Source organism: Mobula birostris, chromosome 26 (genome assembly GCF_030028105.1).
Source record: "Mobula birostris isolate sMobBir1 chromosome 26, sMobBir1.hap1, whole genome shotgun sequence".
Lineage (NCBI taxonomy): Eukaryota > Metazoa > Chordata > Chondrichthyes > Myliobatiformes > Myliobatidae > Mobula > Mobula birostris.
This window is the reverse complement of record NC_092395.1, coordinates 46096174-46115416: the sequence shown is the minus strand read 5'-3', so window position 1 is coordinate 46115416 and position 19243 is coordinate 46096174. Positions and strand designations below refer to the sequence as shown.

At 42.9% G+C, this 19243-nt stretch overlaps 1 protein-coding gene and 1 long non-coding RNA gene across 5 annotated transcripts in view; both read left to right on the top strand.

Annotated features, from left to right (window-relative positions):
• Window positions 1-19243, top strand: part of LOC140187969 (E3 SUMO-protein ligase PIAS4-like) — a 118019-nt gene that overhangs the window by 20491 nt on the left and 78285 nt on the right. The window lies entirely within an intron of this gene.
• On the top strand, window positions 6897-10669 carry LOC140187971 (uncharacterized). Its single transcript, XR_011883191.1, has 3 exons — window positions 6897-8356; window positions 9830-9969; window positions 10102-10669. It is a non-coding gene; the product is annotated as an uncharacterized lncRNA (long non-coding RNA).

Below are 19243 nucleotides of genomic sequence, written 5' to 3'. Positions count from 1 at the left end.
AGAAAAGGGAAGTATGAAGGCATGAGAGAGCAGCTGGCCAAAGTTGATTTTAAGGGAACACTAGTAGAGATAACAGCAGAACAGCAATGGCTGGAGTTTCTGGAGGAAACTTAGAAGGTGCAGGATAGTTATATCTCAAAGATGGAGTACTCTAAGGGGAGGATGAGGCAACCTTGGCTGACAAGAGAAGTCAAAGACAGCATAAAAGCAAAAGTGAGGGCATTCAATATAGCAAAAAATAGTGGGAAGTTAGAGGATTAGGATGCTTCTAAAAAACAACAGAAGACAACTAAAAAGCCATCGGAAAAGAAGAGATGAAATATGAAGGAAAGCTAGCCAATAAATATAAAAGCATACCAAAAGTATTATCAGATACATATTGAGAGGTGAGAGTAGATATCGCACTGCTAGAAAATGACACTGAGAGGTATTATGAGGGATAAAGAAATGGTAGATGAGCTTTATAAGTATATTCCATTAGTCTTTATTGAGGAAGATACCAGCAGAATGCCAGAAATCCGAGTATGTCAGGGGGCAGAAGTGATTGTAGTTGCTATTAATAAGGAGAAGATGCTTGGGAAGCTGAAAGGTCTGAAGGTTGATGAGTCAGTTGGACCAGATGGACTTCATCCCAGTGCTCTAAAAAAGGTAGCTTAAGGGATTGTAGAGGCATCAGTAATGATCTTTCAAGAATCCCTAGATTCTGGAATTGTTCCAGAGGACTGTAAAATTGCAAATGTCACTGCATCTTTAAGAAGGGAGGGAGGCAGAAGAAAGGAAATTATTTCCAGCATCTGCAGAATTTCTTGTGTTTATGATTTGCTGCTCCACTGTGAAGTCGCTTTGAGGGATGTCTACCCTGAAGAAGTTTAAGTCTTCTCTTTGACAGGAGTTCAATGAAACCCTCTCTCAGTGCTCCCCCTCTGTGGTATCTGCTGCCCTCTCACTCTTTGACCATATACCCACCCAGTCTCGTTACCACAGCCACGTCCTCTTACCTCTTCTCACCTGCCTATCACCTCCACCTGGTGACCCTCCTCCTTCCCTTTATCTGATGGTACACTCTCCTCTCCTATCCTTCCTCTCCTATCCTTCATCTCCAGCCCTTTACCTTTCTATCCCACCTGCCTTCACCAATCACCTTCGAGCTATCCTTCTTTCCCTCCCCCTACTTTTTTATTCTGGCATCTTTCCCCTTCCTTTCCACTCTTGAAGAAGGGTCTCGAGCCGAAATGTCGACTGTTTATTCACTTTTATGGATAATGCCTGTCTTGCTGAGTTCCTCCAGCATTTTGTGTATGCTGCTTTGGATTTCCAGCATTTGCAGAATTTCTTGTGTTTAAAAATTATAGGCCAGTTAGCCTGACATCAGTGATTGGGAAGATGTTGGAGTCCATTATTAAGGGTGAGGTTTTGGGGTACATGGAGACTCATAATAAAATAGGCCAAATTTAGCGTTGTTTCCTTAAGGGGAAATCTTGTCTGATAAGTCTGTTGGAATTCTTTGAGGAAATAACAGAGGCAGGATAGACGAAGGAGAGTCAGTGGATGTTGGACTTGGAATTTCAGAATGCCTTTGACAAGGTGCCACACATGAGGCTGCTTAACAAGATAAGAGCTTATGGCAGTACAAGGAATATATTAGCATAGATAGAATATTGGCTGTATGGCAGGAGGCAAATTGTGGGAATAAAAGGTGCCTTTTCTGGTTGGCTGCCAGTGATGAATGTGGTTTTGCAGGGGTCGGTATTGGGACCACTCTTTTCATATTATATGTCAGTGATTTAGATGACTGAATTGATGGCTTTGTAGCCCAGTTTGTGGACAATGTAAAGTTAGGTAGAGGGGAAGGTAGCGTTGAGAAAGCAGGGGGTCTGCAGCAGACTGAGAGCTATGAAACACTCCTCACACGTTAACCCTTTCATTCTCAGAATCATTATCGTGAACCTTCTTTGAACCCTCTCCAATGCCGGCACATCTTTTTTTAGGTAAGGGCCCAACACTGCTCACAATACTCCAAATGCGGTGTGACCAATGCCTTATAAAACCTCAGCATTACATCCTTGTTCTTATACAGGTGTCCCCTGCTTTTCAAATGTTCGCTTTATGATACCTCGCTGTTAGGAAAGACCTACATTAGTTACCTGTTTTCGCTAACAGAAGGTGTTTTCACTGTTATGAAAAAAGGCAGTGAGCGATAAAAGGCAGCGCACAAAAAAAGCAGCGCGTGATAAAAGGCAACGCGCGCCCCGAGCAGCCAAGCTCCTCCCCCGGAACTGCATTCTAGCCGGCATTGCTTAAACACGTGCCTGTGAGCAGCTGTTAGCAAGATGAGTTCTAAGGTATCAGAAAAGCCTAAAGGAGATCATAAGGGTGTTACACTTAGCGTAAAACTAGACATAATTAAGCGTTTTGATCGTGGTGAACGAAGTAAGGACAAAGTGAGTTTGGCTTGTGGAAGGTGACGAAGATGATGTTGAAGAGGTTTTGGCATCCCATGATCAAGAACTGATAGATGAAGAGCTGATGCAATTGGAAGAGGAAAAGATAACAATCGAAACCGAATGCAGTAGCGAACGGACCAAAAGTAAAGTCGTCCAGGAACTGAACGTGAAGCAACTGCGTGAGATTTTTGCTGCAATGATTGCAGAAAAGTACGACTTTAATTTTGAAAGGGTACATAGCTTTAGGGCATATTTGCAGGATGGTTTGAGTGCTTACAAAGAACTGTGAGATAGAAAAATGCGCCAGTCTAAGCAGTCAAGCATACTGTCGTTTTTCAAGCCTTCCACATCAGCCACAGCAGATGACGAACCTCGACCTTCGACATCAAGGCAGGCAGACATAGAAGAAGATGACCTGCCTTCCCTAATGGAAACAGACGACAATGAGATGACACCCCAGTGTCCCACCACCCCAACCCCCGGGCCGCGGACCGATACATTGCCGCGGTGGCCGGGACGCACCCAACACATTTTTAAGGAAAAAGCCTCTGATCTGGGCCAACATGTACGTGCCGGGTGGCACCTAATTAATTAGCTTGGTTATTTCGGCTTTTTTCTTAAAGATGTGAAGGGTGCGTCCCGGCCAACGCTGCACCCCTGCATACTTCGCGGATCGGTATCGGTCTGCGGCCTGGAGGGTGGGGATCACTGTACTACCCCAGCCTCCGACGACTCAGCCTAACACACCATCATCAGTGTGCTCGGTGCTGTCTTCCCGATTCTGGTAAGTGAAACTACACTGTACATACATTATTTCTACTTTATATAGGCTGTGTATTTTTATGTGTTATTTGGTGTGATTTGGCAGCTTCATAGCTTAAAGTAGAGAGTGTTTCTGCCGAGAGTGCTTGCGTGAGATTTTGGCTAGGGAGAACGGTGCGGCAATGATTGTGGAAAAGTATTTCTACTTTATATAGGCTGTGTATTTATCATATCATTCCTGCTTTTACCATATGTTACTGTTATTTTAGGTTTTATGTGTTATTTGGCATGATTTGGTAGGTTATTTTTTTGGGTCTGCGAACGCTCACAAATTTTTCCCATATAAATAAATGGTAATTGCTTCTTCACTCTTTACCACATTCCAGCTTATGAACCATTTCATAGGAACACTCTACCTTCGGATGGCGGGGGAAACCTGTATCGTAGTCCTCTTCAAATGAATGCTAACATTACATTTGCCTTCCTTACTGCTGACTCAACCTGCAAGTTAACCTTTAGGGAATTCTGCACAAGGACTCCCAAGTCCCTTTCTTAATCTGATTTATGATCTTTCTCCCCGTTTAGAAAATAGCCTATGCCTTTATTTTTTCTACTCAAAGTGACTAACCTTATATTTCCCTCCACTGTATTCCATCTGACACTTCTTTGCCCTTTCTCCCAATCCATCCAAATCCTTGTTTAGACTCCCTGCTCCCTTAACACCTCTTGCCCCCCCCTTTTTTTTTATTGTCTTCAAACTTGACTACAAAACCACTCATTCCATCATCCAAATCTTGACAAGTGACGTGAAAAGAAGTGGTCCCAATACCAGCTCCTGCAGAATACCACTTGACACTGTCAGGTAACCAGACTAGGCCTCCTTTATTCTGATTCTTAGCCTCCTGCCAATCAGCCAATCTTCTGTCCCTTAGTATCTTTCCCTATAATATCATGGGATCTTGTAAAGCTGCCTCATGTGTGGCAACTTGTCAAAGGCCTGAAAATCCAAGGAAACAACATCCACTGACTCTCCTTTTTCTATCCTCCTTGTTATGTCCTCAAGAAGAATTCCAACAAATATGTCAGGCAAGATTTCCCCTTCAGGAATGTGAAATATCAAAATAATCCAAAATATTTTTAAGAATAACATCTTTGCACCTTTAATCTTTGACCTTTAAGCCTCATTGGAACTTTCAGATCCGAGACATTATACTCGGGAATTTCAGCAAGATTAGGTTTTACTGCTATAATCTCAGCAGCAGGATAGCTTTGTGAATGAAGCAGAGCGGAAAAAAAATTAAACATTAAGATGGTAGTTTTGTATACTGTATTTTTAAAATGATGTGTTGGTGTGTGTCTGTAAGAATGGAAGAAATGTCTGCTCTGGTTTCAATTTGTTTGGTTTTTGATTCCATGAACTTTGAAAGGAGAGAAAGTGAGTCACAACGTAGGGATAAAGAGAAATTGAAACTGGAGCACTTGGGCTAAGCAAAGGAAAATAGTCCATAAAATGATGTTATTTCAGTTAAAACCTGTTAATGAAGTTGCAATTTAAGTTGTAGTTGCATTTTATGTTGCAGCTTTTACATATTACAGCTTTTTTTGTGTTGTAGCTTTATAACATTTAAACTGCATCTACGTAGTCTGTGATCTACATTTTGGTGGTGTGTTATCGAGCCAATTGAGTGAAATGGCGCTTCGCTGTCTCTGAGAAAGCTCTGGGAGAATTCGAATGAAATGTGTGGCCTCAAGGCCAAGAAGTCTGGAGATAGGGCGCGAGTTCACATTATACTGTGTTTCTTTTTTTGTTGCTATTTTGGGTGACTTTGAGTCAGGGTGGCCTTCAGATAAAGAACACTGAGCTGAACTGAAGTATGTTTGGACTGTTTCGATTTTGTGTTTTGAAGTATGTTTGGACTCTTTTGATTTTGTGTTTTCTCACTTGTTTTTTTTGCTGCCAGTTGCGTGTTTTTTTTCTGCGTGGGGGGAGGGAGAGTTTGCTGTTTCTCTTCAATTCAATTCAAGTTTAATTGTCATTTAACCATATATACATAGTCAAGTTCAGTTTAAATCTTCAGTCACCACAGCTGCTCTACACTGCTCCTGGTAGAGTGCAATGGCTCAGACGTCCCAGCAACTTGAGACCTGAGTCCATTGAGTGCCACTAAAAAATCTTCAGTCAGCCACAACAGAGCTTGTCTTCTGCCGAGTGAAACTGGGAGGGCAGCTCCGACTGTGTACGGACACCGTGCCACATCACCCCCAGTAAAGCACAATGGCTTCGTCCCCTCACTCTGGGTGGCTGCAAACAGGCGACACCGTGACTTGCAGGCCTGGTCCTCCCTTCGACCGAGGATTAGGCCCCCTTCGTCTGCCCCTGCTCACATCCAATAAATCAGTGAATCAAACTTGTGGCATCGCAGATTAACAATGTCCAAAGGGGTCTTCCTGATCGCAAGAAAAGCGATCATGATGGCCACTTGCTATTTGACTGTACACCTCCATCGACTCAGGCAGCAGCACGTTCTGGAGCTCCTTTGTTATCTCCACTAGTGAGCAACCTGCTGATGGTGTAGACTTGCAGTCCTTCGAGTTCTTAATGTATAGAAGGATTTTGAGTAGAACGGTAGCACCTTTGGTTGACCCCATAGAAGCCGCTGCAACCAGTAGTGCCGCCACCTTGCCGGAAGGGAAAAAACAGGTTCCATGGTTTTCTTTTATTTGGTGGCTGTCTATGGGGAAGACGAAGCTCAGGGTTGTATACTGCATTCATAGTTTGATAATAAATGTTCTTTGAATCTGGAATATTGCATTCACTTCTGGTCACCCCATTATAGGAAGGATTTGGAGAGAGTGCAGAAGAGGTTGACTGGAATGCTGCCTGGTTTAGTGGTGTGTGCTGAAAAAACAGGGTGGATGGTCTTTGGTTGTTTTTTCCTCAGCGGCAGAAGCTAAGGGGAGATCTGATAGAAATTTATATGATTATGACAGACATAGATAAATAGCCAGTATCTTTTTCCCAGGGTTGAAATGCCTAACACTGTGTGTGTGTGTGTGTGTGTGTGTGGCCTCCGTCGGTTGTGGTTGACCATGGGTACTGCGCCTCTGGTAGTCACTGGGGAGTGGCCTCTCCAGGGCGCAAGCCAGGGCAGAGTTGATATGGAGATCCGTCTGTTGCCCATGCAGTGGGACCCCCCCTCCATGCTGATGACAGGTCCAAAGGAACAACGAAGGTCAATACAGTTTGGTGCCAGCAGCATGGCAGGAGTTGCCGTGCCGGTGCTGGGTACAGCAGACAGCCACCTTCGGGACTCCGACTCTGGATTTTTCCTCGGGGTTTACTCCCAAAGCCTTTCCTGTGAGCGGGTATAGCCGCAAGGCAGCAGAGGTTTGAAATCGTAGTTTTCCCTCTTCTAGATGATCTACCATCCGTGGTTATGAGCCCCATCTGCCCGGAGCAACTGGTTTTAAGGTGCCAGTGGCCCGCCTTCGCCCCTTCTCCTGTCAGTGAGAACAGCTCTGCTGGGCATAAGAACTAGGCCACACGTGAAGGCCAGGAGTTGGACTTGGTTGTCAGAGGCTGTTTGAGATGCATGCCATGAAGAACATTTGTTTAGCAGTGGGAGCTCGTCCCCACTACTACCCTTCAGCTGTGACTACCTTTGGAGCGTCTATTAAAGGTGAGGGGGTTAATTAGGTTCAAAGGAGATGTGCAGGTCAAGTTTCTGTTCTTGTGTTGTACTGTTCTATTGTCTAATTAACTCACTTGTATTTCTTTCCATTTGGAAAAGATAATTTTAGTGGCTTATAAAAGTAAGGAAGAACTTTCCATTTCTAATATTGGCGAGGAGACAGAAAGTCAGCAAAAAAAAACATATGACCATTTCTTTTCTCATTCTGGTTTGATTTTTTTTATAGAGTTGGATTTTGAAATTTTTTTTTAGCAAAATTGACTGGAGATGAAAAGAAAGAAATGAATTGAAGGTTCTGGTGCAACTAGAAGTAAGTTGTGAACTGAAGTTGACAAACCAACTAAGTTAGCCTTCTCTGGGCCAATCATGTTGTAGCCTCTAACTTCATTCATCTGAAGATTGCACATGATATTAACATTGGTCTGCAATTCCAACACAAGTTTTCAAATAATATTGCAAATATGTTTTTCCTTTCAGTGCTTTCTGTTTCTAAATATCATTACGAACTTACACTCTACATATACCGCTGCTAATAGGACAGTGTAATGAAATGGGGAATGTAGTTGTCAATAAAGAATTTGTAATGAAAAATATGGTCAAAATGTGTGACTTTCAATTCGTACGCCTCGATCCAGTTAGCTGTTGAGCAGCATCTGTGCTGGTGGTGGGGGGAGAAGAATAGTCAATATTTCAGGAGGAGTGAAAGGTAACTCGCAGGTGAGAGGAAAGGTGGAGGAGTTGAGCGACAGCAGCAGAAAGATGATAAGTGTGCCAGACAAGGAGAAAATAAAAGGACGAGAAAGATTGAGAACTAGATGGAGATGAGTGAGAGAAGATAAGGGGAAGATTGGAGACAGATGCTGAAAAATGATAAGCAGGAACACAAAATTCTAATTCTGCTCTACTGACCAATACACATAGTATTGGTTGCCTATCTGGAATAGAATGAGAGAAGTCTTTGTATTAAAATCTGTGTGTACCAAGTTCACTGCCTTCTGAAAATGAAAGATGCAATGTGTGTGATTTAACCTTCACTAATTTTATACTACCTGTTTATTTTTATGAGAGCAGCTCTTAATGACCATGTTGTACTGACCATTTTGTTAATTAGCTTGACACATCAGCTTGGAGTCAATTTTATGAGTGATGTTATTCTGTTAGTTACTCTGCACCCACTAAAGAGGAGGCACACTGTAGCTGGTGGTTGTTGCTGTCTGCCTTTCTGCAATGACCTGAAAAACAAAGAAGAATGGCAGAACACGGGAGAAGGCACAAGGTTTTCAGTTGCAGCAAACTGCAAAATACATTCTGTGTCAATACATAACCAGGAGGCCGTGCAGCTATTTGTCAAGAAAGAGAAAGATCTGGAATAGAGCATTTGATGTTAACCCTGGGAGACAAGTCTCAAGGACCTGAATGCATTGCCACAAGGAGTTCAACTTCATCACACTTGTCAAGGTCTGTGAGTAATTTTTTAATGTAATATCTTACCAACTGTTTATAAGCAATCCTTATTTCACTATGTCTCCATTTGTTTTGCCAACAGTCTTGATTAATCAAGGCTCATTCCTAACATCTATCTGTGATGCTGCTAGGTTGGAGGTGTTGTGGTTAGTGTAGAAGATTGTTGTAGGTTGCAACAGGACATTGATAGGATGTAGAGCTGGGCTGAGAAGTGGCAGATGGAGTTCAATCTATAAAAAGTATGAAGTGTTGCATTTTGAAAGGTCAAAGTTTAAGGCAAAATACTGGATTAATGGCATGATTCTTATCAAGGTGGAGAGTCGTAGGGATCTTGAGATCCACATCCATAGACCCCTCAAATTTGCCTTGAAAATTGATATGGTGGGGCCGGCTGGTGGTGCAACGGCATCGATGTTGGACCCGGGAGCTGAGGTTCCTGGGTTCGAAACTAGTCAGGTCCTCTCCGAGTACACTTTCCATCCGTGCCGGGTTGAGTGTCGAGATTGCAACTCAACCTCGTAGGGGAAGGGAAAATACTGCGAAAATGTCTGTGTGAGGAGTGGCACGCCACAGTCTCTCTCTCACACTCCGTGCCTTGTAAAAGCCATCATCACGGATGCACGCATGGACACGCAGACACACACGCACACGCACAGACTCGCACGCACACAGGCAAACGCCAAAAAAAAAAGAAAATTGTTATGGTGGTTAAGAAGGCATATGGTGTGTTGGCCTTCATTAGTTAAGGATTGAGATCAAGAACTGTAAGGTAATGTTTCAGCTCTATAAAATTCGGGTTAGACCACACTTGGAGTATTGTGTTCAGTTCTAACCACTACATTATAGAAAGGATGCAGAGGCCTTAGAGTGCAGAGGAGATTTACCAGAATGCTAGATGAATAAGAGAGAATATCTTATGGAAAGGTTAAGTGAGCTAGGGCTTTTTCCTTTGGAGCAAATGAGGATGAGAGCAAACTTAACAGAGGTTCATAAGATGATAAGAGGCTTTGATAGATTTGACAGCCAGCGCCTTTTCCCCAGCAGGAAGATGGGTAATACAAGAGGGTCTAATATTAAGATGATTAGAGGAAAGTATAGGTGGGATGCCTAAGGTAGGCTTTTTACACAGAGTGTGGAGGATGTGTAGAACATGCTGCCAGGATTGGTGGTAGAGGTAGGTACATTAGGGACATTGAGAATTCTTAGATAGGCATATGTATGAAAGAAAATTGAAGGGCCATGTGGAAGGGAAGTGTTAGATTGATCTTAGAATAGGTTAAAAGGTTGGGATAACATAGTGAGCCAAAAGATCTGTACTGTGCTCCACTGTCCTATGTTCTGTGCTGCAATTTTCATACTGGTATCTCATGGTCTAAACACAGTGAGGTACTCATCCATGATAACTACATTGACCAAACAAGTTGCATGGCACTGAATTTCACACTTCTCTCTCTCTCACTCTTGCAGGGCAAGGTGATGTATAACAAGATGCAGAAGGAACAAACTAAAGCAGACAGGCATGCCTGTATGCCACAGTCATCATTAAAGGAGAGAATACAGACCATTATTAGTGTGTCCATTATTTAGGCCTTGGCTCAAAGATAATGGTATTTTCATGCTTACTTATCACATCCCACATCTCCCCTGATACATTCCTTTCTAATTTACAAGTTGTTAATAATATAAAAATGTTTTCCCCCACCTAGCACAACCTTACCGTTATTTCTTTTTCATTTCAGATACCCAAGATCAGGCCAAATGAGAAGATAAACTGCCCTCAAGTTCCAAATTGGATTTGACAATACACGTAATTTTGAGTATAGCATAACGCAGAATCTGCATATAGTGATAAATCAGGTACTTAATGATACTGCTCATCGATAAGGCTGACAATACCAGCAAAACTCTCTTCACTATCAGCCAGCGTGAAGGTGTCCAATACAGAGCTTTGTACAAAGTTTAAAGCCTATCCTTTCTGCAAGGAAAGGGATGGCTAACTCTGGTCTGCATGGACTGAACTGAACTGAATGGTAGTGCAACCCCAGCTGTAAGATTGGGCTTCAGCGCCCACCGCTGCCTGTAAGCAGTTTGTGCGTTCTCCCCATGACCGTGTGCGTTTCCTCCGGGTGCTCCGGTTTCCTCTCACATTCCAAAAACACACAGTTATGATTAGTGAGTTGTAGCTGGAAGCATGACGATACTTGCGGGCTCCTCAGCACAATCCTTGCAGATTTGATCTGATGTAAATTATGCAATTCATTGTATATTTCGATGTACATGTGACGAATAAAGCTTATCTATAACACAGCATCAGAAGGCCAACATTCCAGCACCAACATTACATACAATCTTGCCTGATTCCAGTGGTTTAGGCAGTTTCCCAGCTCATTCCGCACCCATGAAGTCCATCTTCTGCCATTTTGGTTGAGCATTACTGTGCAAGGTATATCCTGGTGGTCCAGAAATTAATCGGGTTACTTGGATTACCATGGTGCCACTCTGGGTAGAGATGGAGCCCAGAAGTCTCATTTCTGTCTCTTGTCTGTGTCATTGCTGTTGCCTTTCAGCCAGCCAATTCAAACACCACTGTATGGCCACATAGTATATATGCAGTTGGGTTCTCTTTATTAAGAGCTGTTTGAAGTCATTGTTCAAGGTCATCTACAACTCTCCCAATAAACGTCATCCATCATGCACCAGCTGTGCTGGCTACTGGAGTGGTACTGTAAAAGAACATTAGGACGTGCAAAGGCACACCAAAGACATGGACAAAAATAAATTATTTTTGTTGACATTATGACATGATTCCATTCATACATTTGATCTCTATTTTGTATTTTGTTCTTGCATTTACTTTTGTGGCCAAGTAAAATTGATCATTGTCATAAAAAAGATGTAGAGTTGTTGGTGAATAAAGGTTGTTATTATCCTTTTTGCACAAATTAGATTTTTATGGTCAATCCAGGGAGAAAGGGACCGCATGGGTCACTCCCTTTTGTTTTTTCTTTGCCATTAGCTGATGGCAAGATTGGCCCTCAAAAAAACATCTTGCTCAGAACAAACCATGCAGTGAAAGCTTCAGGTCTGCTTTTTTACATTCATTGCACACGTTTCCAGTATGTTGCAGCGATTGTGCACTAGTCATCAGTTGTGTTGTAAGGAAACACCATTTTTACCCAGTGTTTCATTTTCATTTTTCCATGTTTGTTCCATCACAATGGATTGTTGTGGAATGAAGATAATGTGATTCACTGTCTGCCAGCGGGATATTGAGGAAATGGAATTCCTTGTGGTTTCTGTGTAGGTTAGTGTTGACAAGTGACTTCCTGAAACTAATTTTGATGGCACCCTGTGTGCAATAAGGGAAAGCCGTGGCATTGCCACCTGTTTTGTCTGTCTGGAAAGGCAGAACAGAATCCTGAAGAAAATGGCGCCAGTGAACAATGCAACGAAAGGCAACATCCTTCAGACAGTTCACAGAATTGCTTAATTTACTTCCTTTACTTCTTCTTTCAAATATGATTCAGCTGCTATTGGAACCTGTGTTCTACAGTTTGATGGTGTATTGAGCAATCTGGCACTTTGTTATCTCAGAGGGAATTTGGTGAGGTTTCGAATGAAGTGTGCGGCCTGGAGGCCATTTCTTGCCAATCTTACCAATTAAAGCACTGAGGAAAATTGAAACCAATGAGGGTGAGAGCAGAAGGCGAGCGGGTGTTCAGCACTGGATGCTTGTGAGTGACCGGTCTCTCCCATGCTGCTCCCAGAGGAAGGTGCCTGTATTCAATCGGCACCTCTCACTCATTCCTGCTGGAGAATAGTGCCAGAGTCTCGAGTCTTGGGGAAGGTTCAGTTGACACGGTTTGTGGATTGCGCAATTTGTTGTTTTTCTTTGCATGTTGGGGGTTTGATACTTTGAACGGGTTCCATGGTTTTCTTTGTTTCGTGGCTGTCTGTGGGAAGATGAATCTTTGGGTTGTATACTGCATACATACTTTGATAATAAGTGTACTTTGAATCTTTGAAATAGTTCTTTCTGAAAAGAGAACCCCAGTGATTAGTATCCAAATTTAAGCAGCAACACACTATAAGATACTGCAAATATCGTTAGCTTCAGAATGGAAGGAGCCAGCCGCATAAAAGTTTATTTCTGGCATCACTATTACAGATACTGACAATGTAGCCTCCATACTTCTCTAATCTTGTATTGGTGGCTGCAGCAGATGGCAGGTTTCAATAAAAATGTGTTAGTTAAATTGCAAGCATAAAACCATTAGATATAGGAGCAGAATTAGGCCATTTGGTCCATTGTGTCTGCTCCACCATTTCATCATGGCCGATCCAATTTCTCTTTCAGTCCTAATCTCCTGCCTTCTCCCCATGTCCCATTATGCCCTGACTAATCAAGAATCTATCAACCTTTAGCTGAAATATATCCCATGACTTGGCCTCCATATCCGTCTGTGGCAACAAATTCCACATATCCACCACCCTGTTGCTAAAGAAATATCTGCTCATCTCTGTTCTAAAAGGACATTCCTTTATTCTGAGGCTGCCTCCTCTGGTCATAGACTCCCTCACCATAGGAAATATCCTCTCTATGTCCACTCTTTTGAGGCCTTTCAACATTCAATAGTTTTCAATGAGGTCACCCTTCATTCTCCTGAATTCCAGTGAGAACAGGTCCAGAGCCATCAAACTGTCTTCATATGACAAGCCTTTCAATCCTGGAATCATTTTCATGAACTTCCTTTGAACCCTCTCCAATGTCAGAACATCCTTTCTTAGATAAGGGGTCCACAACTGCTCACAATACTCCAAGTGAGGCCTTACCAATGTCTTACAAACCCTCAATATTACATCTTTGCTTTTATATTCTAGCCCTTTTGAAATGAAAGTTAACATTGCATTTACCTTCATCACTACTGACTCAACCTGCAAATTAACCTTTAGGGAATTCCCATGTCCATTTGCAAACATATCATACATTATTCTTTGTTCAGGTATAGATTGGAGAATTACTGCCTGAGCACAGTTGATTGATGTAATTTCCTGTTGAGAGTCCTGCTGACCGTCTCTCTCCTTCTGTCCTGTTTTATATGTGATTTTATTTTTTAACATTGCTACATTTTATGGAGAATGTCTGAATGCATTCTTGCCTGAAAACACACAAAATGCTGCCTGGCCTGCTGCGTTCCACCAGCATTTTGTGTGTGTTGCTTGAATTTCCAGCATCTGCAGATTTCCTCGTGCTTGCCTGAAAACACTGTGTTTATGTGGAACCTTGAGAATTTACCACATCATTCCCATTTGACAACTGAAGCAATTATAGAAAGCACAAACACATGTAGAAGAAATCAACTAGCAACAACCCTCTAAATAGCTGTTAATTCCTTTTTAATAGGAATAATTAAATGTTATTCTTGATGCTGAGAGTGTTGACTGAAGTGCTAAATTTAAACCAGCATTTATGCTTCACAGTTAGCTAACTTTGCCCACCAGAAGCATGCATTCATTGCAAACACATTACGGCATTCATGCATATGGCATCCAAAGTGGTTTGACGCTTTGGTTTACCAAAACTATGGGAAAATTTGAAAGCCGTATGACTCCCTCAGTAGCACATTGCTATTTTTATTGTAGATCTTTGTGCTCTTATTTCTAGAAACTTGAATCTTCTAGCTTGGGTAACTTAAAAACTTATATAAATAGCACATTTTTAAACATGTTAAACTACTACCGGAGCTACAAATGAAATATGATAGTGGTAAATAGCTTTTGTGGTACATACTCAGCTCATTAGCAATTAACAAATCGCTCTCAGTAATTGGGTCCATCTGTGCCACCAGATGGGATTGCAAAATATCGATATCCCATAGCACATTTAGCTATGCGAGTACGATGCCTGGGTAATGGTAGATTTAAAATAATCACTGTATATTAGGTTTATTTGTCAAAGTCAATTTATTATCAAAATATGTATATGTCACCATCTACTACCTTATACTATATACTTAAGATGGCACCAAGCTGTGACCTCCGTTGAGGTTGTGGCTCAATTTTAGCTGTTTTTTTGGGGGTGGGGATGGTTTTTAGGGACAGGGAAGAGAGAAGTTAGGTTAAGGTTGTGGGGCAAATAGAGGACTGCCCAGAGTCTTAAGTCTCCACTCCATGTTTGAAAGCCAGCAACAAGGGCACAGGACATCTGGAGGCTGGGCCACGATGTCCAGCCAGAAGCTGGACTGGCATACCAGCATAGATGAAGGCTGTGTCACCTCCCCCCACCCCCACCCACCATTGCCAGCAAGCTGTCAGTAGGTTTCCAAAGTCCATACAAGCAGGAGAAACGAGGTGAAATGTGTTTGAGAGTCACATGTGGAACTTGGAGATCAAGACCTATTGACTGAAGCCCGGGGTCTACAAATCTCCACAAGTCCTCTGGGGTAGTCGAAGGCCCAATGTCTGCATATCTGAGTCCGCAGGAGGCTGGAGTCCAAAAAGAAACACTGTCTTAGCGTTAAGAGGACTGTGTACACCACGGGTGGGAGGAAGAGGTGTGGCTTATTTTACTGTTGTTGTTTTACTGCTTGTTGTGTTCTGTTTAGTTGTGCTCAGTGTTGTTCCACCAATCACTGTGGGTATGTTATGTTGACACTGGAATGTGACACTTGCGGGCTAACCCCCGCACACCCTCAGGTGTGTTGGTTGTTAATGCAAACGATGAACTTCACTGTATGTTTCAACGTACACGTGATAAATAAACTTGCATTTTAAATCTTGAATCTTGGGATTCAATTTCTTGCAGGCATTTACAGGAAAATAAAGAAGTACAATAGAATTTATGAAAAAAACTGTACATAAATAAAGACTGACAAACAGCCAATGTGCAAAAGAAGACAAATTGTGCCAAATTCAAAGTAAAATTTATTATCAGAGTACATACATGTCACCTCATACAACTCACACCTGAGGTTCATTTTCTGCAGGCATACTTAGCAAATCTATTGAACAGTAACTGTAAACAGGATCAATGAACAACAAACTGTGCAAATACAAAGATAAATAAATAGCAATAGATAACAAGCACGAAATAACAAGATAAAAGGGTCCTTCAAGTAAGACCATCAGTTGTGAGAACACCGTGAGTAGAATGAGTGTAGTCATCCCCTTTTGTTTAAGAGCCTGATGGTTGAGTGATAGTAACTGTTCTTGAACCTGATGGTGAGAGTCCTGAGGCACTTGTACCTTTTACCTGATGGCAGCAGCAAGAAAAGAGCATGGCCTGGGTGGTGAGGATCTTTGATGATGGATGCTGCTTTTCTAAGACAACGTTTCATGTAGATGTGATCAATGTTTGGGAGGATTTTACCCGTGATGTACTGGGCCAAATCCACTGCCTTTTGTAGGATTTCCTGCTCAAAGGCTTTGGTGTTCTCATACCAGCCCTTAACGCAGGCAGTCAGTACGCTTTATACCACACGTCTCTAGAAGTTTGCCAAGGTTCTTATGACATGCCAAACATCACAGGCGCCTGAGGAAGTAGAAGCGTTGTCGTGCTTTCTTTGCAATTATATATGATGGGTCCAGGATAGGTCCTCTGACATAGTGACACCCAGGAATTTAAAGTTACAGATCCTTTTCACATCTGATCCTCCGATGATTACTGGCTTGTAGATCCCTGGTTTCCCTCTCCTGAAGTCCACAATCTGTTCCTTGGTTTTGCTGACATTGAGTGAAAGGTTGTTGTTATTACACCACCTAGCCAAATTTTCAATCTCCCTGCTGTATGCTGATTCATCGCCATCTTTGATACAGCCCGTAACAGTGGTGTCAACAGCAAACTTGTATTGCCGCACAGTCATAGCTGTAAAGCAAGTAGAGCAGGGAGCTAAGCGTACGTCCCTGTGGTTCTCCTGTGCTGATAAAGATTGTGGAGGAGATGTTTTTAACAATCCAAACTGACTGGGGTCTACAAGTAAAGAAATCCAGGATCCAGTTGCACAAGTATTGAGGCACAGGTTTTGGAGTTTACTGGTTAGTTTTGAGAGGACGATGGTATTTAATGTTGAGCTGTAATTGAAAAAAAGCACCCTGATGTATGTACCTTTGATGTCTGGATGTTCCAGGGTTGTGTGAAGAGCCAATGTGATGACATCTGCTGTAAACCTGTTGCTTCAGTAGATGCAACACACATAAAAATTGCTGGTGAACGCAGCAAGCCAGGCAGCATCTGTAGGAAGAGGTACAGTCGACGTTTCGGGCCGAAACCCTTTGTCAGGACTAGCTGAAGGAAGAGTGAGTAAGGGATTTGAAAGTTGGAGGGGGAGGGGGAGATCCAAAATGATAGGAGAAGACAGGAGGGGGAGGGATGGAGCCAAGAGCTGGACAGGTGATAGGCAAAAGGGATATGAGAGGATCATGGGACAGGAGGTCCGGGAAGAAAGACAAGGAGGTGGGGGGGGGTATATTCAGAGGGACAGAGGGAGAAAAAGGAGAGTGAGGGAAAGAATGTGTGTATAAAAATAAGTAACAGATGGGGTACAAGGGGGAGGTGGGGCATTAGCGGAAGTTAGAGAAGTCGATGTTCAGGCCATCAGGTTGGAGGCTACCCAGACGGAATGTAAGGTGTTGTTCCTCCAACCTGAGTGTAGCTTCATCTTTACAGTAGAGGAGGCTGTGGATAGACATGTCAGAATGGGAATGGGGTGTGGAATTAAAATGTGTGGCCACTGGGAGATCCTGCTTTCTCTGGCGGACAGAGTGTAGGTGTTCAGCGAAACGATCTCCCAGTCTGTGTCGGGTCTCGCCAATATATAAAAGGCCACATCGGGGGCACTGGACGCAGTATATCACCCCAGCCGACTCACAGGTGAAACCTCGCCTCACCTGGAAGGACTGTTTGGGGCCCTGAATGGTGGTAAGGGAGGAAGTGTAAGGGCATGTGTAGCACTTGTTCCACTTACACAGGTAAATGCCAGGAGGGGGATCAGTGGGGAGGGATGGAGGGGACGAATGGACAAGGGAGTTGCGTAGGGAGCGATATCTGCGGAATGCGGGGGGGGGGAGGGAAAGATGTGCTTAGTGGTGGGATCCCGTTGGAGGTGGCGGAAGTTACGGAGAATAATATGTTGGACCCGGAGGCTGGTCGGGTGGTAGGTGAGGACCAGGGGAACCCTATTCCTAGTGGGGTGGCGGGAGGATGGAGTGAGAGCAGATGTACGTGAAATGGGGGAGATGTGTTTAAGAGCAGAGTTGATAATGGAGGAAGGGAAGCCCCCTTCTTTAAAAAAGGAAGACATCTCCCTCGTCCTAGAATGAAAAGCCTCATCCTGAGAGCAGATGCGGCGGAGACGGGGGAATTGCGAGAAGGGGATGGCGTTTTTGCAAGAGACAGGGTGAGAAGAGCCTGAAACGTTGACTGCACCTCTTCCTAGAGATGCTGTCTGGCCTGCTGCGTTCACCAGCAACTTTTATGTGTGTTGGTTGAATTTCCAGCATCTGCAGAATTCCTGTCGTTCGCTTCAGTAGATGCATTGGAGTGGATCCAAGTCGCCACTCAGACTGGAACTGATATCCTTGAACGCCAGCCTCTCAAAACACTTCATCAAGCTGGATGTAAGTGCCACTGGACGATATTCATTGAGACAGGTTACCATGCTCTTCTTGGGCAGCAGTGTGATTGAAGCCTGCTTGAAGCAGGTGGGTACCATACTCTGCCAGAGCAAGAGGTTGAAGATATCCATGAATACACTAGCCAGTTGGTCAGCACAGGTCTCCAGTTCTCAGCCAGATACCCTGTCCATACTGGATGCTTTCCTTGGATTCACTCTCTTGAAGGAAGCCCGCACGTCATCTTCAGATACTGACACCAAAGGATCGTCAGGAGACATGGGGATATGTGATAGTTCCTCCCTTTTGGTGGTCAAAACAAGCATAGAAGACATTGAGCTCATCTGGAAGCAAAGCTCTGCTGTCCCCTATGTTGCAAGATTTAACTTTGTAAGAGGTTTAACTTTCTGCGCAAAAAATAATATTCAGAACGATAGCTGTAGAGTCCTTGAAAGTGAGTGCAGGTTATGGATTCAGTTCAGAGTTGTGTCAGTATAAAACAGCATTCTTGCAACCTTCATATATTTCAGTTTTCTTTCATACAGAGTGGGATTTATTTTGCTTTTCCTTTTCAACTAAACACCTGTTCAGGTCCCTTTCAAAAACATGAACTGTTCCCATTGGAAATTACTTAACTGACACTATAAATAATGAGAGGTATATAGTTTGGAAACAAAAGTTGTAAAGCCTTATGATCAAGAAAAGAATCAAATGTGAACTGAAACTTATTTCTATCTCTTATGCATGTACTGGGATGGACATTCTTATGGCCTTGAAACTGACACTGTAAATGTCTTCCCATTTTATCTCTATGTGGTTAGTAATTTCCTAGTAGACTGGCTGCATTGAATCCTTATTGAACTGTTTCCCTACAGTTTCCTTTGAATAACTCCATTTAAGCTCTCAGTTTGTCTCAGAGTGATACAGTTAACATGTCATATATATGTGGATATGTCTGTGGTGCTAGTAAGTTATGCTTAGTATATTTGGGGAAGAATATTACTGAAACTTGTAACCCATGGAAGTAGGTTGCTATGATACATGTCTATCAGTACTTACGATGTGGATATGCAGATTATTTTTAAAAATCTTTTTTGGGAGATTAAAGCATAACTGGCAAGTCCAAGATTTATTGCCAGTCTGTATATGTCCCATGGGATGCTGATGGTGAGGAGCTACCTTGAACTGCCATGTTCTGTCTGGAGAAGCTATTCTTACACGTTTGTTGGCTAGAAGATGTAGAACCAGGGGCAATGAAGGCATACATGGTTT